This window comes from Pleurodeles waltl, chromosome 10 (genome assembly GCF_031143425.1).
Source record: "Pleurodeles waltl isolate 20211129_DDA chromosome 10, aPleWal1.hap1.20221129, whole genome shotgun sequence".
Classification (NCBI taxonomy): Eukaryota; Metazoa; Chordata; class Amphibia; order Caudata; family Salamandridae; genus Pleurodeles; species Pleurodeles waltl.
Window position 1 is genome coordinate 340,998,990 of NC_090449.1, and position 24,176 is coordinate 341,023,165.

Consider the following 24,176-nt stretch of genomic DNA (forward strand, 5'->3'; position numbering starts at 1 on the left):
GAGAGCTTTGTTGAAATGCGAGGCAAAAATGCTTGCAAGACTTTTCGTTCTGTTTACATAAAAAGAAAAATACCTTTCCCGTCTTATTTTCCAATTTTTGTTCTGACCTTTACACAACTCGTGGTAGTGCAGTCTGCAGTCATCTTCTCAAGTGCTTGTGATTTATGATGTCAGTAGCTGCCAGTGCCCAATAAAACATGGCAGGAATAGACGAAATTATGAGGCAGGGTTGGCCAATTTATATGGCAAGAAAAGTCCAGTTCTGAATTTACAATGCCAATAGATCTAACTCAAGAAAGTATGAGACCTATTGCATTGTAAAAGCTTGTTTTATATGCCACAACTTTCAAACTGACAGGCTCTCACAGCCCTGTCATTCCAGTTAATAACTAGATATTCTGGGCAGGTGCGTTTGTTATCATATTTATATATTTTTTATTTTCTCTCATCAGTGCTTGCTCATGGACCTGTATTTTTGAATAGTTGTCCGAGACCTTTCACTGCATTGCAACTTTCAACATGTGTGCATGTACACGTGTTCAAAGCTTCTGTCATGCCTTTGTATAGTATATGCACTTTTATGTAGGAATGATTATGTTTGTATATGTTTTATGTGTATGTAATAAGTGTATGCGAAGCGTGTTTGTATTCCGTTGCAGTGTGTATGCGTGCTTGTAAACAGGCTCTGTTCTTGTGTGTGTCCCTTTGATATGTGTATTTCTATTTGCAAGTGTATGCCTGTTTGTGTAAAGTGTGTACAAGTCTTTGGGTGTTATATTATAGGGAGGCCGTTTGTGAATGAGTATATACATAATGAGTGCTTTGTATGAAGTCTTTCCATTATCATAGCAATTTCTCCTATGGTGACAGCTGCAATGAAGCCAGCTGCAAGCGATGCTGAAGTGAGACAGAAATCGAAATCCTGTGACAACTCGATTAGCAGACCTGCAGGGGTGCACTAATGAGTCTGAAACATTCATTATTCTGAAAAGTGCTTGCTGCTGCAGACTGACAACTCTGTGAAACCATAAATGTTTGTTGTCTCAATTACCACACTTAGTGGCACCGATTTAAACCCCAGAATTAACAGCAATAAAATAGACAGCGCACCACAAACTGGGTTATGTTATAGTGTGCATATATATTTAGCTGACATTGGAAGGATGAAAGGCAGATCCTTCCCTGCTGAAATTTGAACCTTTAGGGGCATATTTATAAGAATGTGACACTGCACAGCAAGTCACCTTGCTGCGCTGCGTCACAGGGGAAAGGCAGTGTTGTGCTGTATTTAAAAGAATACGGCGCATTCCTGTCTTTGTCTCTGTCCTGGCGCCGTTCTGTCTGCCGAACGCCAACACTGGCACCATTGCATCATGGTGGAATGGTGCCTGAGTTGTAAGGAGGATTGCTTTTTTTTTGCAGGAAGGGGCACCTTCCTGCACAAAAACAATCCCAACGCATTTTCCTCTATGTGTGCTGCAGAATGAAGCACACATAGAAAGAGGAAAAATCAAGGAGAAATAAAGATAGTTCTCTCATTACACCTCACATGGGAAAAGGCGTAGCATTTTGGCGCATTCCGAGGTCTACCACTTCTGGTAAATCTGGGCATGCGTCAAAATCCATGGAAGTTTCATGGAAACCCCTACACAACACCCATGGAATGCCTCCCTGTGGCAGAGTGACTGAACTCAGAGATTTGTATTGCGTTGCATTACTCCAGATTTATAAAGTCAGTCAGGGGCATGCAGGCCTGTGTGGCTTCATAAATCACATTTTTGATTTGTGTTGTGCTACAGCGATGCAACCCAAGTTATAAATATGCCCCAAAATCTTCTGGTTACCCACACACGCACAGTATGCTCAAACCAGTTCAATTATTTTCAGCGTGAATATAAATGAAGTTGCATGTTTGAGCACCAGTTTAATTCCAAGATTCAAACTTGCAGCCTGCTTCTCAATGTTTGCTTCAGGGAACGTTTGACTCACTGAGCTATCCAGCCTACTAAATTATCAACAAGCATGCAAATACAGCTCCACTGAAATTCTTTATTATACATCAGACTCATACATGTTTAATGCAGAAACCCTGAACGCCTATTAGGATTTTTAGTATTTGGTGTTTCAATGAGCCCAGTGTCCACTTCACTGCTCAACAGACATTTTGATTAAAACCTCAACTTCAGATAATTTCACAGAGCAGATAAAACAGGGCCTAAGGTTTATGAGAACAAGAGCATCCTCACAAAATAACCTGGTGTGCCACTGACCAGTCATTTACAGTGCTTGGATGCTGCAGGTTAGTGACTATAAGCACTATATAGATGCTGCACTCTTACTTATTTTAAATCCCTGACAGAAGGCTGTCCACCGTGCTTGAAAACTGGACCACAGAATTCTACATCCCACTTGATTTGTATTGAATTAAACCTCCACTTAACTTGTCTTTGTACAGCATTATAAACCACTGCCATAGCTTCAGTGCATTGCACATGTTTTGAGAGTAGCAGTAGGTCTGAGTAGGCAATATAGATAATACCCATCCTTTAAGCCTAAGATCTCAATAATAATATAGTTCCTTAGGGCACTTTCATGAAGATATGTTTGAATACATCTGGGCCTAGATGGTAATAAAAAAAAGTGACTCATACTGTGTTGGGAGGGATGCATTAACAGGGTGAAACAGCCATAGGAAGGGGCTGTAGGGTGTGAATGGGATAAATAGAGTGAGTAAAGGGTAGAAATGGTCCACAATTGATGGAGTACAAAAATATAACAAGCATTTGCAAAGCCAATAGGTCCCACCTATGCGAAAGCGATTGGCTTTGGCAATGGTTGTGGCCATCCTGTACAGCAATGCAGGTACTTTGCAGTGCAGCTAAAACTAATTTTAAAAACTGCTATGGCACAGCCAGGGATAATGCACTCTTTTTAAGGGCATTAACGCTGGATGCATCATAGTCCTTTTTTTAATCAATGTTTTTATCCATGCTGCACAGCAGCCACGCTGTTATGCACCATGGCTACAAATCAGCAAAGTCAGCAATGCACATTCTGTGCAGCAGTGGTGGTCGGAAATTTGAGGAGGGTGGGGGGTGACCGGAATACACACATACACACTCACACCCATTCATTTACACACGTGCGCACAGACACATCCATTCGCAACACTCACTACCAAATATTCAACCATACATGCATGCACCAAACATTAATTAAAAAAAATATCACATTTACCTGCAGCTCTGCTTCGGAGGTCCCAGGAGGGTTGGGGAAGCTGTCTTCCCTCATAGGTTGACTTTAGGTCAGCCAATAAGGGCAGGCAGCAGTCTCAAGCCTCGGAGGTCATGGGGGGGGAGGGGTGTTGGAACTGCTGCCTTCCCTCTTTGACTGACCTTATGTCAGCCGATGGGGGAATGCAGCAGTCCCAACCTCGTCACTGAGTAGGATGGGGTCAGTGAGACTGCTGACCCCACCCCATTCTGTGACAATGTGTCAGTGATTGACACTCAGTCTGGGCGCTTCAGGGCTTAAAGCTGAAACACCCAGGTCAGAGGCAATGAGTGATGCTCCTCTTGTCACCGAGGGGGAGGGCCTCAAGAACCTTTGCAGAGCTCGGAAGGTCACACCCACAGGAGCTGTGACCTCCTCAGACCAGCAAAGTTCAGCTCAGGCAGCCAGAAGCCTGTGCATTTGGCACATGTCTAGCTCTTGGCTGCCTGACCTAAATATGAGGAGTGTCTGTCAGGCTGACCATTGCTCAGTATGACAGACACTCTTCTTGCGGGGCTTAAGGTGAGGGGGCGTGGACCTCAGCCCCTATGGACGGGCCACGGCTGCTATACAACATGAACAAAAGGCAATAGGCCTAGGCGAGACCTATTGGCTTTTCCAATGCTTGTTTTTACTGGCCTACCTCTATAACTACTCGCAGGGCCAATCAATCCCAGCCAGGTGAACTCCTAGTGAGATGTATAAGCACTGAATCATTTAAAGCAAAGAGTGATACCTCCCCTTGCTGACCCTCTCTCAAACCTGGGACTTATGTTTTAATTAGAGAAAAATGTCAAAACACGGAGCGTAGCATGTTTCCAAAAAACTGGCACAACCTGGGCAAATACGGAAATTCTAGTCACCAGAAATCACACATTTAATCTTTTCATGATAACTATATTGAGTCCAGGTGTTCTGTTTCCATTTGGGGGCTTGTAGTCCTAGTTCAATAATGAAATTAAGTTGGACTACAAATCTCAGAACGCAAAGCAAAAATCTGGAATGGGTGAAGCATTCTGTGTCAGGACCAGAGGCTTCAGATTATGCTTTCTCTTTCTTTACTGGTAAAATAACAGCAGTCAATCAAACATTAAAATCACAGAAAACTACTTTTCCCAATAGCCCTTTTAGTCCATATCCTGCCCAATCCTAGGCCTTCTCTCAGTATATATGTCTCTGCGACTCAGTCCTTCCTCTTTCTTTGCTGCTTGCAGCCAAAGATAAGTTGATTCATATATATATATATTCTTCTGTGTTATATATACTGATGTTTGATGTTTTCTTAGGCTTATGCCTTAGAGGTTTATCTAACTGTTGAAATCATTTCCCCATACGATTTTAGTCCGTGAAGCGGGAGCGGAAATGGCATTAGCTCTTCCCACGAAGGACTGTCTCCTCTTTCTGCTGCTGCATCGCGCATGCATGCGGACCGATTGTAAGCATTTTTCCTCCAATCGGTCGGCATTCAGCGCGGACTGTCAACAACGTTCTTTATTAAGTATCAAGAACGCCTGCTTGGGTGCTCGGATTCAGGCACTTTCCTGACAAGGCTCCGTACCTCAGGTGGACAGAGCTTGAGCGAGCGCTTAAGTCTTGAGGACTTAGTCTTCTTTCTATGTTTACGCTCGAGCATGTGCGAGGGGCAGTTTTTGTTCTCAGAAAAGTATCGGAGACCGGCTTGGGCTCAGCGCTGCTAATCAACAATAACTTTGCATCCCCGTGAACACCCCGATGGGACGCAAAAACCTTTTAGGGCATTGCTCTAGGGGAATTTGGCAGGTGCTCCCTCCACATTTATATTTGAGCAGACAGAGACATTTTGTCTCTCATTTTCTAAAGGAGTTTCCTCCTTACTTGACCTGCTGGGGATATTCACCCCATGTGAACTCACCGATATCCTCTTGATTAACCAGTATGGCGTTCAACGCCAAAGAGGGCAGGTACTTTTAAGAGACGACAGATGTGCCTTAGGAACACCATATGGAGGAAAGACTAGTGCAGGCCCTGCGGAATCATGTACAGGACTCTGTTAATCAGGCTCTTATAAAAGCCCTAAAGCCATGTACTCAGCCTCTTGCAAGGTTTGAACAGTGAGAGTTGATGGGTAGACCCCACTCCGAAACACTGACCAAAGAAAGCCTAGCTTCTGATGTGGGTCTTGCCCAGAGAGCCTCAGTGAAATGTTTGCGCAAATGGCAGCATCGGTCCTTAAGGATCACGAACATGGATCCATAGCCTCCTTAAATTCTTCTGGGATCTTCTCAGTACCTTCTGTACCAAATGCAGATGCAATCAAATCCATCTCTTCTCACTCTTCCGATTCTGAGCAGGCGCAGGGTGAACACATGAAACCATCCACACGCAAACGAAAGACCATCTAAATGAAGAGTCCCTAGTTCAGAAAAACGTATTTTTCGATCCAGAAAATATTATACACCCACGATCCACGAAGTGGGTAACATGTACGGAAGTGGCACTTTATGTGCAAGAGAGGTTGCGAAAGAGCTCCAATAGGGACGTGCACAATAACTTGCGTTCAGAGTGTCCCTGCCCCTCTGTGTTAGGCAAAGTGGCAGATACTCCAGAAGTTGACCCTAGTATGTCCACATTTCTCAAAAAATGTGCTAAGGACCCAAAAAGGGGCCTAGATTGAGCGTGGAGAGGTTGTCAAGACAAACTTCTTAACATCTCGGACCCTATTACTAAGATCCTTGATTTAGCAGTACAGGCAAAAGACGCCAACTCCCAGTTGGATCCTGAAGTGATTTTTGAATGGGCACAGAAGGCAATATGTCTTTTGGGCAATGCCAACTGTGCTACATTCAAGAAATGTTGGAAGTCCTTCCTGATGCGTATTGACCCTAAGCTGGCCGATTTGGTCCCATTAGAAGCAGGTACCATTGCGAACGGCCTATTATTCAAGGACAAATTTGTGAAAGATCTAGGTAAGTACGTGGCTACCTTATCCGCCCTAGATAAGGTGCAGACATCTATGAAGAAGATGTTCAGTAGGGGCCTTTTTACCAGGACCGGACGCTACCGAGCACCAGGCTGGGGTTTTTACCAGGCCTCCACAGGATACCCCCAGAGGGGTTGAGGCATTTACCACGCTGCATCTAGATTTTACCCCAAATGGACCCAGAGAGCTCGTGGTTGCGCCTACAGAGACAGAAGTCAAGGTGGTTTAAGTGCAGCAGACGCCACAGCATCAGGTGAAAGTAATCCCCTTTTCAGAAGTTATTCTTTGGGGTGGGGAGTTAAAATTGCAGCTTTCAGCTTTGGAATGCATTTCTCGGGATCCATGGATCTTGCATATGGTCCAGGGAGACAAGATGGATTTCTATTCCCCTCCACAGCAGGAATTTCTTCTCCATCTGCTTCTTTTTGACCAAACAGAAATCAGTTTCATAGACAACTAAATTGGGTCGCGCCTTCACAATCATGCGATAGTCAAAATGGATCCCCAACAGGCAGGTTTTGCCAGTACGATATTTTTGGTACAGAAAAAAGGCGGGGGTTCCCACTTGATCCTCAATCTAAAGACTTTTATCTCTTGGACAGCGTACTGCCATTTCAAAATGGAGGGTATCAATCTTTTAAGAGATCTATTGCAAGATGGTGATTGGCTTGTACGATTCAATCTCAAAGTCACCTTTTTAACGGTCCCAATTTACGCTCCTCACTGTAGTTTTCTTCAATTTAGTTGGCGAGGCCAATGGTACAAGGACACCATCCTTCCCTTTAGCCTGTCCTCGGCCACTTCATGTTTCACCGAACTGCTGCAGCCGGTGGTGCAATTTCTCCGGGAAAGAGACATGCGCCTCATTATTTATCTCGACATTCTGATCATGGCCCAAAGCAAAGAGTCGGTTCTATTGCATCTGTCCTGGACAATCCGGTGGTCCCTGGAAGAATTCAGTCTCTATATCAATTGTCTAGAGCTGCTAGCAGGGGCCTTTGCGATTCCCTCCTTCTCTCCCCACAAGGCAAGTTGTGGCATACTGTTAAGTATGGACAACATATCGGCAGTTCGATACATAAATCGCCTAGGAGGAACCAGGTCACAGGTCCTGGTGGAGATTGCCAAGGAGTTTTGGCATTTCTGTCTCCACCATCAAATACCAGTGACAGCGGAGTACATTCCGGGATGTTCCAACTTAGTGGCGGACTGGAACTCTTGTTTCTTTGAGGGATCGCAGTGATCAGAAACTCCACCAGTCAGTATTTCACAGTCTGGAGAGACGGTGGGGTAGGTGCTTGATAGACCTTTTTGCATCATGACTCAATGCTCAGCTTCCACATTTTTACAGTTGGAGGCCGGATCCTCTAGCACTGGGGTCCGATGCTTTTCTCCAGTATTGGACCTTGGGTCTCCTTTATACTTTCCCTACGTTTTCCATGATTCAGAAAGTACTCCTTCAGGTGAGGGGACTGGTGGCGGAGATTATTTTGGTGACTCCTCTCTGGAAAGCTCAGTCGTGGTTTCCAGTAGCAATGTCACTATTCTTAACTCCTTCTGTCCCAATCCCATCCTTTCCATCCCTGCTTATGTAGGTGCAGGTCTTTCTCATCCATTGATACTAGCAGGACACTTGTCACTCATGGCATGGAGACTTTCCGGTGACGTTGGCAAGTGGCGAGAGTTTCGGAAGACGCAATGTTCTTCTTATCCCAGTCTTGGCCTCCCTCCACCCATAAATGAGGCTTCCTGGAGACAATGAGTGGGTTGGTGTGGTGAGAGATGTGTAGATCCCATGGGGTCAAGCATCAGTATGATTGTCAATTTTCTTTCCGGCTTGGCATCCCAGGGTTTAGCATACAGGACCATTAATAATTTCAGATCCGCTGTTTCAGCAGGCCATCCTCATCTAGAGGGCAAGCCAGTAGGGGAGCATTCTCTCATTTGTAAACTCCTATTAGGCATCAGGATGGTCAGACTTCCTCAACTCAAATATTCTACTTTATGGAATGTAGATATCCTACTACATTTTTTGAGAGCCTGGTCGTGTGGCGAGGACCTCTCATGCAAACAATTGTCAGCGAAAATCACTGTCCTTCTTTGCCTCATATCATGTCGACGTGTGTCTGACATGCAGACTCTGGATCTAGCAGGTAGAATATTTACTCCTTCGGGAGTTTTGTTCACCATTTCCAGGCGTACAAAGACAGCAACTCATTGCATTTCATACCCAGCATCTCGCCATAATTAAAAGTTATGTGTTGTTAAATGTTTAAAGGCCTTTGAAGATTGTACATGTGAGATTCGTAGTGATACAGAGGGACAGTTACTCATTTCTCTGCAAAGTCCCTTTGGACTGGTGTCCTCAGCCACTTTAGCTAGATGGGTCAGGTGGTGTTAGGAGAGGCTGAGATAGATACTACTAGATTTAGTGCACACTCTGTTCATGGGGCCATGGCATCTAAGGCCTTTGGAGCTGGTTCTCGCTTTGAGGATATCATGGCCGCCGCAGATTGGTCTTCCGACTCTACATTCAAGGGCTTTTACCATAAACCTATTATTGATGCGGCGTCTACAGTGGTGGATCAGCTTTGAAATAGCATAATCCGAAGCCTCCGGTCCTGACATAGAATAAAAAATGTTCTAGCTATTGCGTCAAGAACTTTCAATTCTATTAAGGACAGGGAGGCGAGGATTATCCAACCCGTAGGATGATTTCTGTGTGCAAATGACTACAAGGAATAGTGGGGAAAGTAGTTTTCTGTGATTGTAATGTTTAATTGGCTGCTGTTATTTCCTCAGTAAAGAAAGAGAAAGCATAATGTTCACCTCCATGTCTTTCATAGAATTGCAAATTCTTGGCATGATAGCTAGAAAATGTTTTATTCATGCATATAGCTCAGAAACATTACCCTTGCTAGTCTCCCTACTTTTCTGCCTTGTCCAGCCCCACAGAAATGTGTGCTAAATTTGAGCCTGTGGTTCCCGGTGCAGGGCAGCGACACTTACTTTGGAGGACCAGCACTTATTCTTCTGCCTGAAGCATATACTGCGAGCAGAAGACACATATGGGAAAGACGGAGGAAGAGTAAACGAAAAAGCGTGACAAAGGGAGAAACGGATAGCTGCAAGAGTTAGCTGAAAGGGCAAGGAGTGGCTGTAAATGGATTACAAATGCCCGATATGGTTTGAGGATTACACTGCCTCGGTAGTTCGTGAGCGCACATTTAATTGCAGCAGCCCCGTTTTTCAGAAGAGAGCTCTGGGCACCGGCACGTTTTTATTTATAAATTAAGCACTGTGTACAAATCTTGATTGGAATCAACCTATTTTATGCAACTTCATGCACGAAACTGTATTCCCCCTCCCTCCATTTCGTGAAAACCACGGACAAACCGGAAAGGGTGCGGCTTTAACTTCCAGGTCACTATGACGTCACGTTCGGATTTGGTGAGTAAACGAAAAAATTAGCTCCTAACTGTTGTCATGGAAATATCAAAGTCCGGGGTGATATGGCGAAGGGCACCAGCTTAGAGAGTAAGGGGGAGGCATCCCCCGCGCAAGCGCACCAAGGGCACGTCCCCTGCGTCCCCACTTACACGCTTATAAGCACTGAAAGGCTGTCGCTGTTTTTGTTACTTCCTCCTTAGAAATTAAAAGGGGACTATAATTCGTGTTTGCTCCTCAAGAGAGTAACTCTATAGTCTCCTTCCGTGTTGTATGTGTCCCCGAGCTGGCGCTTTAATTACCCGGGGAAGTTGATGCTTTCGCATTCTCATTAGGGCTTGTGTTCAAACTCTCGTCAGATCTCCCTTCCGACCTTGTCTGTGTTTCACCGACTCCATGATGTTACCTACAATTTTCTAACGGTCAAGGTCACTGGATCAGGGCGAAGCTGTTAGTTTGGTCTCGGTGAAATTTCATGTGTGCTAATTATGTTGATCCTTGAATGAGTGCACGGCCAATGCGGTCCGAGGCTATGGATGCTAGTTCTTTCGATTTATTCGGGGCACATTCCCTTTTTCCAACAGAAAATACATTCTTTTGATTGTTCCCCTTAAAACGTTATTGATTGCACTGCAGGTTAACGGGGAGACTAACTTCTTCCGATTTTTTTGTAAATCTCCATAGGTCTTCTCAAATGTTGGCTTACAGTATGAATACATAACCCCATTGTTATTGCCTGTATAGTTTTGTCTACGAATTTTCAGCAGCACCCTGTTACAGGCATAAACATGAATTTAAGCTTGCCAATCAATAAAACACCACTGAAACTATGTTAATTGAAAGGGAAATCTACAGCATTTAAGAAGATACACTAAAGAACACTTAAGATACACTAACAGTTCAAATGTAGGGACACACGTCTTCTCTCAATTTGGTCCACGTTGCACATCCTAGTGGCATTCTAGAATAACGTTAAATGTAAGTATGCAGACCTCACTCAAATCGTTTTCCAATTCTATGTCAGGACCGGAGTAGAGGATTATGCAGTTTTTCTTCACTTTAATAATACAACAAGTTCGAAGTTCCAGTAATAAAAACGTTATTGAAACTCCAACTCCCATGATGCTCACGATCGTAACCATAACAACCAGTAAACCAGTCGTGTCCATATAAATGCCAGAAGGGTGCGGTCCTTCCTCTTTCTTCACTGCTGCCTGTCAGTTAAATCCTCGCTTCATTTTCATTCTTCTACAAGGGGTTGTCGGGGATTGCCTGGTGTTATTTCACGCATTGTGCTGAGCAAATTTATTGTTTTGAGTACAACATACATATTTTTCTGTACATACAGCCCGGAGACAGATTCCGATGGAGTCCTTTGAGGACCATTCCTACGCTCCTTCCTTAATGGCTGAGAAAGTGTGGCCCCCTCAGTGCCAATTACACGCTGGAGTGGACAAACTCTTTTCGCAGGCGGTAGCTAAGGCGTTAGCACCCCTGCAGGATAGAGTTGACAGATTAATGGACCAAGTGTCTAACGTCCCTGGCATATTTGGGGACTCAGGTACGAGGGCCAGTGCCTCTAGTAGCTTCTCCTTCTCTAGGCCAACTAAGCGTGACGCGGGGCACCTGGAAGGTTTCAACAAATTGAGAGAGACCTTCCATAAGAGTGTGCGGATGCTCACAAACATACGCTGCCGGGAGGATGCAACACCTGGAAATCATGGGGGCGCGGCTACCCATAGAGATGGATATTTTCATGGGATCACCCGTTCCGGGCTGGGGGGGGATGAAACCAATGATGAGGGCTCTTCGGACGAGGGGCGTGTTTTGGGCAGACCTTGGTGCCCATCAGCGAGCACCTCTAGCCTAGAGGAAGAGGGGCCGGATGATTCTGTTATGTTTGACCCTAAGGCCATATACCATCAAAGGTGCACAAAGCAATCTGTTTGGGGGCCCTTTTGTAAAATAGTTGGGGAAGTTTGTGGCAACTTTCTCAGCTCTAGACAAAGCGCAATCTTCCACGCGAAAGATTTTTCCAGGGAAGGGTTTCCATGGGGCCGAAAGAGGCAGGCGTCGCTCCTCCGGTCGCTCCCTGCAGCCAGGCCCCTCCAGAGCTCAGGCCCGCCGCAACAATGGCTGAAGCAATGGGAGACAAGGTGCCTTTTTCCCTAACCAAGGTTCCGGTAGAAGCCGACCCTCCTGCTTTACCAGAGGAGGCGGCGGTAAGCACCCCCCTTTTTTCCACTCAAAATCTGGGCGGGAGAATAAGTCTATACTTAGAGAATTGGGCGCTGATTACATCCGACCCTTGGGTGTTGGAGACGGTGAAAGGTTTCCACACAGAGTTCTATGTGACCCCCGATGCAATGCGCGAGGCCTCGCCCCATACGATTCAATTTACAGGAATCTCAAATGCTAGACAAGAAGATATAACACCTTCTTGGTAAAGAGGCCATTATCCAAACAAGCCTTTATCAGAGGGGTTTCTTGAACCATATCTTCTTGGTCGAGAAGAAGGACAAAGGCTTCCGACCCGTGATAAACCTCAAGGAATTCAACAAGTGGGTGGTCTACTGGCACTTCAAGATGGAGGGTATCCATCTTCTCAGGGACCTTCTATGCCAAGAAGACTGGCTGGTCCGTCTAGACCTCAAGGATGCTTACCATACGGTCCCGATCTTCCCTCCTCATCAACGTTTTCTGCAATTTCAGTGGCAGGACCTAATTTACAAATTCCGGTGTCTACCCTTCGGCCTATCGTCAGCACCATGGTGCCTCACGCAATTGTTGAAACCGGTGGTGGAGTACCTGAGGACTCATGGTGTCAGACTAATAATCTATCTCAATGGTATACTTTTGATGGACCAATCACATACTCAGATGTTGGATTACATGAACATGACTATTGCCTTGCTTCTGGATCTCGGATTTGTTATCAACGGGGAGAAGTCTATGTTCCTTCTGTCACAATCCACAACCTTCCTGGGGTTTGTAGTGGACATTACATCAGCAACGCTGAAACTTCCAGAGAACAAGTTCTCCAAGATCAAGAAAGAATTATCTAAAGTGCTCAGGAGGGACAGGATCTCCCTCCGGCAGATAGTCAGGATAGTGGGCCTTCTCTCTTCGTCAATACAGGCTATCTTCCCGGGGCCCACTACATTACAGGGCCCTCCAGCAATTGAAAGCATCACACCTCAGGAAAGGACACACATACTCAGAACTGGTGGAGCTGTCATCAGAATGCAAAAAGAACAGATGATGGACGGAATGCAGAGCAAATCAAACATTCACCCCCAGTCACAAAGATCTGTGTTTAGTCCATCGTTGTTTTGCTCCCCATGCCACCCCATGTTGGACCCAGCCATAATCAAATCAGTCTTGACCCTGTTCCTCATGGGAATAGTCCAGCCCGAACTTCCAAGCCAGGTCCTTCCTGGACCGGAAACAAACATCCTAGGATCGGTTTCAGGGTATCACCCTTCATCAGCTTGGCTAGCTTAAATCCAGTGGCGCAGAGAGCACGGGACCCACGTCTGGGCATACCCTTCCCCCTCGGGGCAACAAATGCAAAAAGAACAGATGATGGACGGAATGCAAAGCAAATCAAACATTCACCCCCAGTCACAAAGATCTGGGTTTAATCCATCGTTTTTTGCTCACCACGCCACCCCAGGTTGGACCCAGCCATATGCAAATCAGTCTTGACCCTGTTCCTCAAGGGATCAGTCCAGCCCGAACGGCCAAGCCAGGTCCTCCCTGAACCGGAAACAAGCATCCTCGGACTGGTTTCAGGGTATCACCCTTCATCAGCTAGGCTAGCTTGAATCCAGTGGCGCAGTGAGCACGAGACCCACGTCTGGGCATACCCTTCCCACTCGGGGCAACAAATGCAAAAAGAACAGATGATGGACAGAATGCAGAGCAAATCAAACATTCACCCCCAATCACAAAGATCTGGGTTTAATCCATCGTTTTTCTGCTCACCACGCCACCCCAGGTTGGACCCGCCCATATGCAAATCAGTCTTGAGCCTGTTCCTCATGGAAACGGTCCAGCCCGAACTGCCAAGCCAGGTACTCCCTGGACCAGAAACAAGCATCTTAGGACCGGTGTCAGGGTATCACCCTTCTTCAGCTAGGCTAGCTTGAATCCAGTGGCGCAGTGAGCACGGGACCCACGTCTGGGCATACCCTTCCCACTCGGGCAACAAATGCAAAAAGAACAGATGATGGACAGGATGCAGAGCAAATCAAACATTCACCCCAGTCACAAAGATCTGGGTTTAATCCATCAGGTTTTTGCTCACCACGCCACCCCAGGTTAGACCCAGCCATATGCAAATCAGTCTTGACCTTGTGTGGTGCGCCCTAAGTGGCTAGGGTATGCCCAGACGTAGGTCCCTTGCTTGCTGTGGCACAGGAGTCAAGCTAGCCTGGCTGATGAAGAGTGATACCCTGAAACCATTCCCAGGATGCTTGAATCCTGTCCAGGGAGGACCTGGCTTGGCAGTTCGGGTTGGGCTGCTCCCATTGGGAGCAGGTTCAAGACTGATTTGTATATAGCTGGGTCTGAACTGGGGTGATGTGGCAAGCAAAATAACAATGGATTAAACCCAGATCTGTGACTGGGGGTGAGTGTTTGAAAAGTTTCAACACTCCGTCCATTATTTTATTTTGTGATATTGCCTTGTGCGCCCTAAGTGGCTAGGGTATGCCCAGACATGGGTCCCTTGCTTGCTGCGCCACTGGATTCAAGCTAGCCTGGCTGATGAAGGGTGATACCCTAAAACCGTTCCCAGGATGCTTAAATCCTGTCCAGGGAGGACCTGGCTTGGCAGTTCAGGCTGGACTGCTCCCATTGGGAGCAGGGTCATGACTGATTTTCATATAGCTGGGTCTGAACTGGGGTGACATGGCAAGCAAAATAACAATGGATTAAACCCAGATCTGTGACTGCGGGTGAGTGTTTGAAAAGTTTCAACACTCCATCCATTATTTTTCTGTGTGATATTGCCTTGTCCGCCCTAAGTGGCTAGGGTATGCCCAGACGTGGGTCCCGTACTTGCTGCACCACTGGATTCAAGCTAGACTGGCTGATGAAGGGTGATACCCTGAAACCGGTCCCATGATGCTTGAATCCTGTCCAGGGAGGACCTGGCTTGGAAGTTCGGGCTGGACTGCTCCCATGCAGGGTCTGAACTAAGGTGACGTGGCAAGCAAAATAATGATGGAGTAAACCCAGATCTGTGACTGGGGGTGAGTGTTTGAAAAGTTTCAACACTCTGTCCATTATTTTTTTTGGTGATATTGCCTTGTGTGCTCTAAGTGGCTAGGGTATGCCCAGACGTGGGTCCCTTGCTTGCTTGCTGTGCCACTGGATTCAAGCTAGCCTGGCTGATGAAGGGTGATACCCTGAAACCGGTCTCAGGATGCTTGAATCCTGTCCAGGGAGGACCTGGCTTGGCAGTTCGGGCTGGACTGCTCCCATTGGGAGCAGGGTCAAGACTGTTTTGCATATAGTTGGGTCTGAACTGGGGTGACGTGGCAAGCAAAATAATGATGGATTAAACCCAGATCTGTGACTGGGGGTGAGTGTTTGAAAAGTTTCAACACTCCGTCCATTATTTTATTTTGTGATATTGCCTTGTGCTCCCTAAGTGGCTAGGGTATGCCCAGACGTGGGTCCCTTGCTTGCTGCACCACTGGATTCAAGCTAGCCTGGCTAATGAAGGGTGATACCCTGAAACCGGTCCCAGGATGCTTGAATTCTGTCCAGGGAGGACCTGGCTTGGCAGTTCGGGCTGGGTCAAGAATGATTTGCTTATATCTGGGTCTGAACTGGGGTGACGTGGCAAGCAAAATAACAATGGATTAAACCCAGATCTGTGACTAGGGGGTGAGTGTTTGAAAAGTTTCAACACTCCGTCCATTATTTCATGCTGTCCTCAGAAGCCAGATCGGAGATGCAGTGGTGGCTGGTTCACATGGAGGGTTGGAACGGGAGAGCGATCTTTGGGTCCTTTTCTGACTTGGTCATCGAGTTAGACGCCAGCAGACTGGGCTGGGGGGGCCAGGTGTGGACAAATATTCATGTGAGGTCTCTGTACTCCGGAGTAGCTAAACCTACACATCAACTGCCTGGAACTTCTAGCGGGTTCGTTCGCGATCCGATCGCTAACACAAGACAAGGTATCCTGCTGTATCCTGTTAAGACTGGACAATATCTCGGCAGTCCAATACATCAACAGGTTTGGGGGCACTTGCTCCAGAACCCCGGTGGAACTGGCAAAGGACTTCTGGCAGTATTGCCTACAGAAACAGATCTCAGTGACGGGAGAGTACCTTCTGGGAGTGCAGAACAAGGTGGCAGACTGGAATTCCTGGGATTTTTTGATCTCTGATGGATCGTTGAGGACCCTGTGGGGTGGATATGTTTGCGTCACGACTAATCACCCAGGGGCATATTTATACTCTGTTTGCGCCGAATGTGCGTCAAAATGTTTGACACACATCCTGCGCAAACCGTGCACCATATTTAAACTTTGGCGCCCGAGCCCGCGGATGTCAAAATTCCTCAGTGTGCGTCATTTTTTGGATGCGGGAAACTGCCTTGCGTTAATGACATGCAAGGTAGGCGTTCCCGCCTAAAAATTACTTTAAGGCCTGTGCGCCTTATTTATACTCCAACGTCAATTTGACGCACAGGAGGGGGCAGGCCTTAAAAACTGGCGCACAGCGTTAAAGGACCTGTGGGCTCTGACCATGGAAGGAGTCCAGAGGTGCCCTTCCCTGCCCCCAGGGACACTCCCTGCCACCCTCGCCCACCCCTGGATGAACGGACCCATCCCAGCTAAGTACAGGTAAGTTGAGGTAAGTATATTTTAAAAAAAAAATTAAAGTGGTGTTAGAAATGGGGTTTTTGGTTGGCAGTCAGGTTGCCCTCTGTCCAAGCAAGAACCCTCACTCTAGTCAGGGTAAGTCACACACAATCCAAAATCAGCCTGTGCTCACCCTCCGGTAGGTTGGCACGAGCAGTCAGGCTTAACTTAGAAGGCAATGTGTAAAGCATTTGTGCAATAAATCATACAACACCATAGCATAACACCACAAAAATACACCACACAGTATTTAGAAAAATATATAATATTTATCTGGGTATCTTCAGGTCAAAATGATCAAAGTTGCAATACAAATTTGTAAAGATATCACTGAAAAGTGATAGAAAGTGTCTTAAGTCTTTAGAATATAAACAAAGTCTCTTTCAAGCACAAGTACCTGGTTGGGAGTGGAAAAATCTCCTCAGAGGGCCACAAGAGAAGAGGTGCGTGGAAAAAGGGTGTGTGCGTCGATTTCTCCCCAGCACACATGGACTTGCGTCGTTATTTTCCACGCGGGGAAGTCAGCGTCGTTTTCCGGCGCGTGGACAGTCTCTTTCTGTGGATCGCAGGGATTACCAGATGTCCCGGGTCTGTGTGTGGATTTTCCTGCTTGTTCTCCGGCTGCGCGTCGGTCTGTGGGGCTGCGCGTCGAAATTACGATCTCACGGCAGGCGTCGCGTCGATTTCTCCTCTAGACTTCGATCTGCGGGGCTGCGCGTTGAAATTACGATCTCACGGCAGGTGTCGCGTCGATTTCTTCTCTAGAGGTCGGGCGGCGTTGTCCTTGCGAGGCCGTGCGTTGGATCTTCGATCGTCCCCAGAGCGTCGCGTTGATCAGCGTCGGAGTGCGGCGTTTTTCTCGCCGCGAAACAAGCTGTGCGTCGAAATTTTCGGCGCACGGAGCGTCCAAGTAAAAGAGAGAAGTCTTTTTGGCCCTGAGACTTCAAGGAACAGGAGGCAAGCTCTATCCAAGCCCTTGGAGAGCACTTTCACAGCCAGACAAGAGTTCAGCAAGGCAGCAGGGCAACAGCAAGGCAGTAGTCCTTTGTAGAAAGCAGACAGGTGAGTCCTTTGAGCAGCCAGGCAGTTCTTCTTGGCAGGATGTAGTTTCTGGTTCAGGTTTCTTCTCCAGCAAGTGTCTGATGAGGTAGGGCAGAGGCCCTGTTTTATACTAAGTTGTGCCTTTGAAGTGGGGGTGACTTCAAAGAGTGTCTAAGAAATGCACCAAGCCCCCTTTCAGTTCAATCCTGTCTGCCAGAGTCCCAGTAGGGGGTGTGGCAGTCCTTTGTGTGAGGGCAGGCCCTCCACCCTCCCAGCCCAGGAAGACCCATTCAAAATGCAGATGTATGCAAGTGAGGCTGAGTACCCTGTGTTTGGTGTGTGTCTGAGTGAATGCACAAGGAGCTGTCAACTAAACCTAGCCAGACGTGGATTGAAGGGCACAACAAGATTTTAGTGCAAAGAAATGCTCACTTTCTAAAAGTGGCATTTCTAGAATAGTAATATTAAATCCGACTTCACCAGTCAGCAGGATTTTGTATTACCATTCTGGCCATACTAAATATGACCTTCCTGCTCCTTTCAGATCAGCAGCTGCCACTTCAACAGTGTATGAGGTCAGCCCCAATGTTAGCCTATGAAAGGAGCAGGCCTCACAGTAGTGTAAAAACGAATTTAGGAGTTTTACACTACCAGGACATATAACTACACAGGTACATGTCCTGCCTTTTACCTACACAGCACCCTGCTCTAGGGGTTACCTAGGGCACACATTAGGGATGACTTATATGTAGTAAAAGGGGAGTTCTAGGCTTGGCAAGTACTTTTAAATGCCAAGTCAAAGTGGCAGTGAAACTGCACACACAGGCCTTGCAATGGCAGGCCTGAGACAGGGTTAAGGGGCTACTGAGGTGGGTGGCACAACCAGTGCTGCAGGCCCACTAGTAGCATTTAATCTACCTGCCCTAGGCACATGTAGTGCACTCTGCCAGGGACTTACAAGTAAATTAAATAGTCAATCATGGATAAACCAATCAGTAGTACAATTTACACAGAGAGCATATGCACTTTAGCACTGGTTAGCAGTGGTAAAGTGCCCAGAGGTCAAAAGCCAACAACAACAGGTCAGAAAAAATAGGAGGAAGGAGGCAAAAAGTTTGGGGATGTCCCTGTCAAAAAGCCAGGTCCAACATGACCCCCCACCAGCCTAAAGCCAGGGGAGAACAATCACTATCCTGATGTACTTCCCTGTTTGAGGCGACAGAACAAGGACCCAGGCCCACAACAGCAGGGGCATGCTCCAGTTCTTCGCCTTCCTGACTCCAATTGGATCACTCTGTCCATACTCTCAGGGCCCACTAAGCCAACCCATGGGGAACCTTTCTCCTTACCTGCGGATCCCATCTGTGCAGCACCTAACCTTACCTTGCTCACAGATGTATCCCAGGAGCAGGATAGTACCACCATGACCAACACAGTGGTGTTGCCCACTCTACCCCCGGGGTGTGACACTTGTCCCCTCCCCAGGGATAACTCTGTCCACCCGGACAGCAAGCCACAGTGATTACTGACAGCTGCCAGGGATGAGAGCAAGGCCCCAGGCCTCTCAAAGCTCTCCAACCACTGTGGCTGTGGAGAGTGGGGGGCGGTAGCCCCAGGTGCTGGGCACCCTTTAACCACTCTCCCTTCCACCAGGTCAGGGATGACAGCCTGAACCTGGTCCTCCCCTCTGGGGCTCTGTACCCTCCCTCCTGGAGCGGTACCCCCAGAGTCCAACATGGTCAGGGTGCTTACAGAAGTCGCCCTGTACCATTCCTCCACCAGTGCAGGGCTGTTAACCTGCAACTGGCCCTCCAACCTGGGGCCTGTACCTTCAGGTTGGACTAGGGCCCGGGGTGAGGCTTCCCTCCCCCTGCCCTCCCTTCTGGGGTCCAGCACCCTCCAACTAGGAGTGGCCTCCTCAGTAGACAACATGGTAGGGGCACTGTTATCAGTAGCCCCTCCCTCCAAGTCCGGGGGGACACCCTGAACCTGGTCTTCCAGCCCAGGGTCTGTACCCTCAGACTGGATCACTGCCTGGCAAACCAGGACTTCCTGGGGGGCACACCTACCCCCCACCAGGTCAGAGTTTAACCTCTGCACCTGACCATTCAACTCAGAGTCACCACCCTGAAGTTGAACAATTGCCTGGCACACCAGGACTTCCTGGAGGGCACACTGACCCTCCACCAGGTCAGAGTTTAACCTCTGAACTTAGCCATTCAACTCAGAGTCACCACCCTGAAGTTGAACAATTGCCTGGCACGCCAGGACTTCCTGGAGGGCACACTGACCCTCCACCAGGTCAGAGTTTAACCTCTGGACCTGGTTCTCCAACCTAGGGTCACCACCCTGAGGTTGGGCAACTGCCTGGCACGCCAGGGCTTTCTGGGGGGCACACCTACCCCCCACCAGGTCAGAGTTTAACCTCTGAACCCGGTTATCCAACCCAGAGTCATCACCCTGAGGTTGGACAACTGCCTGGTACACCAGGACTTCCAGGGAGGCACACCTACCTCCCACCAGGTCAGAGTTTAACCTCTGAGCCTGGTGCCCCAACCCAGGGTCACCACCCTGAGGTTGGGCAATTGCCTGGCACGCCAGGACTTCCTGGGGGGCACACCTACCCCCCACCAGGTCAGAGTTTAACCTCTGAACCTGGTCATCCAACCCAGAGTCAACACCCTGAGGTTGGACAATTGCCTGGCACAGCAGGACTTCTTGGGAGGCACACCTACCTCCCACCAGGTCAGAGTTTAACCTCTGAACCTGGGTATCCAACCCAGAGTCACCACCCTGAGGTTGGCCAACTGCCTGGCACACCATGACTTTCTGGGAGGCACGCCTACCTCCCACCAGGTCAGAGTTTAACCTCTGAACCCGGTTATCCAACCCAGAGTTAGCACTCTGAGGTTGGACCACTGCCTGGTACACCAGGACTTTCTGGGGGGCACACCTACCCCCCCAACAGGTCAGAGTTTATCCTCTGAACCTGGGTATCCAACCTAGAGTCACCACCCTGAGGTTGAATCTTTGCCTGGCATGCCAGGACTTCCTGGGGGGCACTCTCACCCCCCACAAGGGACATACCGTCCCCAAGGGTCACACAAGAGTCTGGTTGGCGCAGGTCTCCCGACCTCTGCCCATCCGGCAGAGTCTGGGTTTCCCCCAAACCAGAAACGGTTTCACCTGGGTCATTCCTGGGGGGCTCTGCTCTCAGAGCTGTCCCCTGACTCTCAAGGTCCTCCACTGGGGTCTGCAACCCCCTCTCAACCCTATGTCTGGACTTCTGCACCCCCTCACTAGGAGGGGTACTGCCAGACACCAGAACTGTTGGGATGCTGGCTACAGTCACCCCCCCAAGTTCTTCTGACACTGCAGGGCTTCCCTCAAAAGATGGCCCTACGGTACAGGCTAGGCTTCCCTCCTGGTGTTCCCTCATGGAACCCTCTAGGACCTGGGACCTACCTGGGACACTACAATCCTTTCCCACCTCACTCGGTTGGGAACCACCTAGACCACTCCCTTCAGGAGCACCCCCAAATGCCTCTTCAGACTCTCTGGTACTCACCCAGAAGTCTGCCTCCATTGTAAGTTCCCTGGGGTCAGAGAACTCACACTCCACCTGGTGTTGGCGTAGCTCTGGAAAATAAGGACCAGACATATGCTCTCCAGCAATTACATCATTCTGCCCTTCACATGTATTAACCACAGTACCCTTCACCCAACCACCCAGTAACTCAACCTTGGAAAAGCACTCTACTTCACCCTCCTGAGACTGGTGAGACAGTATCTGTCTGTCCCTGACACTCAACCCATACTCTTCTGGGATGTCTCTACACTCTATATCCAGGACGTCCACCAGGGGGGAACCCTTTTCTCTGTCACTCTCTGCTAGAGTCAGTAAAGTGTCCCTCCCCCCAGTAGGAATATGACTCCCTGTGCCAGTTCCCCAATCCTTCTCAGGGACCCTGTACATAACGGGAACTACCTCATACCCTTGAACTGCCTGGGGTGTGTCAACTCCCTTCTTCAAGTTGGGCACCACATCTCTGGGCTTGTGCCCTTCTTCAGCAGTACTAGATGCAAGATTTTTGCTGCCACCATCTGAACTGGACTCAGCCCTTCCGGCCTCCAGTTTCAGCTCTTTACAGCTCAGCTCTTGAGCTGCAATCTTTTCTTCTTCCAGGGCTAAGAGTCTTTTTGCCTCAACCTCTGCAAGAAACTCCTCTAATTGTTGCTCCTGTCGCCTTTGACCTCGGAGCCATTCATCTATTTCTGGGTCACTGTCCAACTCTGAGTAGTCTTCCTCCTCATCTGAGTAGTCTTCCTCCTCATGTGCGTAGTCCTCCTCCTCCTCTGAGGGGTACTTAGTCATTTGGTTTCTCGCTGCCTCTCTCTCTGCCCATCTTTCCTCCCCCCAGACTATGTAGTGATGGAGCATCTCCGCCTTAGTAGATCTCCTTGCTACAGGAAGGCCCCATTGTCTGCAAAGCTTCCTTAGGTCAGCCTTAGTGAGGTGGTCAGTACGAACAAAGAATGAGTAGGTAAGCAATCCCATTCTGATAAGTTCTTACTAGCAAAAAACAAAATCCAAAGTCCAAAATATCAATGGTATATCCAGGAGGACATCAGAGAACCAAAAGCCAAAAAAAGATGAAAAATCAAGTTGACCTTCAACTGTGGGTAGGTAGTGAAATACTTAGCTACTGTATGTCACTGCACAAACACAAGTCCTATCCTCACCGCTGATCACCAATGTTAGAAATGGGGTTTTTGGTTGGCAGTCAGGTTGCCCTCTGTCCAAGCAAGAACCCTCACTCTAGTCAGGGTAAGTCACACACAATCCAAAATCAGCCTGTGCTCACCCTCCGGTAGCTTGGCACGAGCAGTCAGGCTTAACTTAGAAGGCAATGTGTAAAGCATTTGTGCAATAAATCATACAACACCATAGCATAACACCACAAAAATACACCATACAGTATTTAGAAAAATATATAATATTTATCTGGGTATCTTCAGGTCAAAATGATCAAAGTTGCAATACGAATTTGTAAAGATATCATTGAAAAGTGATAGAAAGTGTCTTAAGTCTTTAGAATATAAACAAAGTCTCTTTCAAGCACAAGTACCTGGTTGGGAGTGGAAAAATCTCCTCAGAGGGCCACAAGAGAAGAGGTGCGTGGAAAAAGGGTGTGTGCGTCGATTTCTCCCCAGCACACATGGACTTGCGTCGTTATTTTCCACGCGGGGAAGTCAGCGTCGTTTTCCGGCGCGTGGACAGTCTCTTTCTGTGGATCGCGGGGATTACCAGATGTCCCGGGTCTGTGCGTGGATTTTCCTGCTTGTTCTCCGGCTGCGCGTCGGTCTGTGGGGCTGCGCGTCGAAATTACGATCTCACGGCAGGCGTCGCGTCGATTTCTCCTCTAGACTTCGATCTGCGGGGCTGCGCGTTGAAATTACGATCTCACGGCAGGCGTCGCGTCGATTTCTCCTCTAGAGGTCGGACGGCGTTGTCCTTGCGAGGCCGTGCGTCGGATCTTCGATCGTCCCCAGAGCGTCGCGTTGATCAGCGTCGGAGTGCGGCGTTTTTCTCGCTGCGAAACAAGCTGTGCGTCGAAATTTTCGGCGCACGGAGCGTCCAAGTAAAAGAGAGAAGTCTTTTTGGCCCTGAGACTTCAAGGAACAGGAGGCAAGCTCTATCCAAGCCCTTGGAGAGCACTTTCACAGCCAGACAAGAGTTCAGCAAGGCAGCAGGGCAACAGCAAGGCAGCAGTCCTTTGTAGAAAGCAGACAGGTGAGTCCTTTGAGCAGCCAGGCAGTTCTTCTTGGCAGGATGTAGTTTCTGGTTCAGGTTTCTTCTCCAGCAAGTGTCTGATGAGGTAGGGCAGAGGCCCTGTTTTATACTAAGTTGTGCCTTTGAAGTGGGGGTGACTTCAAAGAGTGTCTAAGAAATGCACCAAGCCCCCTTTCAGTTCAATCCTGTCTGCCAGAGTCCCAGTAGGGGGTGTGGCAGTCCTTTGTGTGAGGGCAGGCCCTCCATCCTCCCAGCCCAGGAAGACCCATTCAAAATGCAGATGTATGCAAGTGAGGCTGAGTACCCTGTGTTTGGGGTGTGTCTGAGTGAATGCACAAGGAGCTGTCAACTAAACCTAGCCAGACGTGGATTGAAGGGCACAACAAGATTTTAGTGCAAAGAAATGCTCACTTTCTAAAAGTGGCATTTCTAGAATAGTAATATTAAATCCGACTTCACCAGTCAGCAGGATTTTGTATTACCATTCTGGCCATACTAAATATGACCTTCCTGCTCCTTTCAGATCAGCAGCTGCCACTTCAACAGTGTATGAGGTCAGCCCCAATGTTAGCCTATGAAAGGAGCAGGCCTCACAGTAGTGTAAAAACGAATTTAGGAGTTTTACACTACCAGGACATATAACTACACAGGTACATGTCCTGCCTTTTACCTACACAGCACCCTGCTCTAGGGGTTACCTAGGGCACACATTAGGGATGACGTATATGTAGTAAAAGGGGAGTTCTAGGCTTGGCAAGTACTTTTAAATGCCAAGTCAAAGT